This window comes from Drosophila suzukii, chromosome 2R (assembly GCF_043229965.1).
Source record: "Drosophila suzukii chromosome 2R, CBGP_Dsuzu_IsoJpt1.0, whole genome shotgun sequence".
Taxonomy (NCBI): domain Eukaryota; kingdom Metazoa; phylum Arthropoda; class Insecta; order Diptera; family Drosophilidae; genus Drosophila; species Drosophila suzukii.
The window spans coordinates 5,850,657-5,853,404 of NC_092081.1; the positions used below are offsets into that span (position 1 = coordinate 5,850,657).

Sequence of the window (2,748 nt, forward strand, 5' to 3'; positions counted from 1 at the left end):
CATTTACAGAAGCAATCATATTATGGTGTTTCCTAACCGGATGGCTATTATTTTCTAATAGCTTGTCCTGCATTTTACATGCGTCGGTCTTCGTTTCTTTCGAGAAGTGGCCCGATTTGTTCTTTTGAACCCAGTGGTTCGATACCACCGTCGAACTAGATTCGTAACTATCGATAACAAGATACTACATTCACACTTTCTCAAACTATCAAATACTAACAATATCAAATTTACACCTCTACAAAACATTCAATTAATACTGTCAAACAAAAACTTAAATCTCGAAAGTTTCAAAGTTGGCTTTGAAATACCCTGATTTCTGTAGTTCTGAGACCTTCTCGTTTTGATTGCTGTGTTTTATTATTTTGGTAGGAAGTAAAAGTCGCTTTGCAGTTTAATATCTTCGTTTGTCTGAAATTTTGTTACCCTCTGCAAGGGTAATTAATCATAATTTTAAATACAAAACATTTAAACTTAATGACTTAAGCTTAAAATAGTTAAATAAAGGTAGAATATATTAAATATGTTAGTCATAACAATAATAAATAGCGCAAATATACATAAATTTTCCCTAACCAAACACCTTGTACGAAAATTTTGTTATCTTTTCATTTAGAATTATATTATAATAAAAATTCGATTTTTTAAATTTTAGTGCAAGGATGCAAAATAAAGAAACTATAAACTAAAAATCATTTTTTACACTTGTCATGTACACACAAAAAAATCGATTGGTAAAATTGACCAATATAATAGTAAATCGGTCCCCAACCATCGAATTGCCAATTGTTCCCATTAAATGGTTACATTTACGTATTACGTAAATTTAAGGGTTAATGAAAAAATGTTACACATATACCTATAAAAATGGGTAGAATGGACCCAAACCATGGTTTGTAGTCAAATAACTATTTTTATAGTTATCCAACCCATAAAAAGTAGTTAGTGAAATGTTAGTTAATATATACCTTAAAATTGGCAAAGTTATTAATTTTATTTATGTACAGGTTACTATACCGCTGCAATTTATAAACAAAAGCACTTCCCGCTAGTAGGATATACACAGAGAGAATTATTCAAGTAATTTGTACTCAAATTGAGTATTTTTGTACTCAAAAATTCAGCATGAACAAAAATTCTCACATTGAGTGCAAAATACTCACTTTCAGTACAAATTTCTCAAAAAATTTGTACTTAAATTGAGTACGTTTGTGCTCTTTTTTGAACATTTTTCCTCAATATGAGTACAAACTGCACTCATTTTAAGAAATATTTTAGCTTGAATTTTAGAATCGAGTATCCCCTTTTCTCAAACTGAGAAATTTCTAGCGCTCAAAATGAGAAACAAGTTCTTGATAGTGAACTTATAAATTCTTAAATGAAGAACTTTTGTACTTAAACCCGCTCCACCCATTCCCAGAAAAAAGGTAAAATATTTTTTTTCATTATATTTTGTAATACAGTTATATATATACAAACATATTATTTTTTATTTAAGTTTATGTTCCATGTTATGGGTTATGATATTATTCCCTTAGCTGTCTGGTCTAGCGAAAAGCAAAGAGGCTGAAAAGAAAACGTTATTGTTAGCAAATATTGTAAATATATATGCATATATAAATATGAAACAATAAAATTAGAATGTTATTAAATGTACATTTAAAATGCATGTATGTATGTATGTACATTATACATAAAAATCTAACAAAACTAGACACGTGCTTCACGCCACTTACAATCACACATACATAAATATTGATGTACACGCTTTGGCAATATTTTTGCAGTGTTTGTTTATTGTATCATTATAAAGCACATTATAAATACAGTTAAAATTAAAGAACTTACCCTCGAGGTACGGAAGGGTGGCACGAATGTCCAGTTCACTACAAAAGTTTTTTAACTTTGTGTTACGCGCACGTCTTCACTTTGCTAAATCACACGGCAAATGACAGTCACACAAATGCGGCGCGTACCACTTTACACACCCACTAGTGAGAAAGAGACAACCATATACGCAACGAACTAAAGGCCGCTCATCTCTCGTCTCGTTCGCAGAACGGAACTCTCTAGAACCAATTATGAGAATTATCAACTCATTTTTAAGTCTATCGATTACTCATAATGAGAATATTAATTCTCAAGTTTGAAATTGAAGAACACATTTCCTCAAACTTAGAATTTTGTGATCAATTCAAGTTATTTTTCTTAAAATGAGTGAAACTTTTCTCAACATGAGCTTTTTCCACAAATTTTGTACTTAAATTGAGTACATCCTCAAAACGAGAATACAAATTCTCAATTTCTGAACGTCATAATTTTCGCTGTGTATGTTTTAAGTTAAGTCTTATTTTTTCAAAGTTTGTCTTGAGAGTCTAGGCTTACGAGAATTATAAGCAAGTGGAGAAAATTCGTAATGTTATTGTTGCATACTTTTATTGAAAGATTGTACGCTAGGATAACTATTGTTGATAGTTAATCAATACTATTGCAACAAGAAATTACACACCAGGTAACCGTAACTATGTCCATATTGGTTAAACTAATCAAAAATAAACATAGCGAAAAGAAATACATATACAACCATTTTTAATAGTAAAATACAATTTTGTATTGTTACTAAACTATCTGCACTGGTCAATTTTACCAACCAAATTTTTTTGTGTGTACAAAAAAAATTATGACCTTAATGTAGACGTTAAGTTACTAATTTCAGCAAAGTAGAGATTACTGTGATTCAACATTAAC

The 2,748-nt window shown here is 29.9% G+C and overlaps 1 long non-coding RNA gene across 1 annotated transcript; it reads right to left on the reverse strand.

Annotated features, from left to right (window-relative positions):
* Window positions 1-1,433: 1,433 nt before the first annotated feature.
* Window positions 1,434-2,169, reverse strand: LOC136117864 (uncharacterized). Its single transcript, XR_010655454.2, has 2 exons — window positions 1,849-2,169; window positions 1,434-1,566 (listed from the first exon to the last, which is right to left on the reverse strand). It is a non-coding gene; the product is annotated as an uncharacterized lncRNA (long non-coding RNA).
* Window positions 2,170-2,748: the final 579 nt, after the last annotated feature.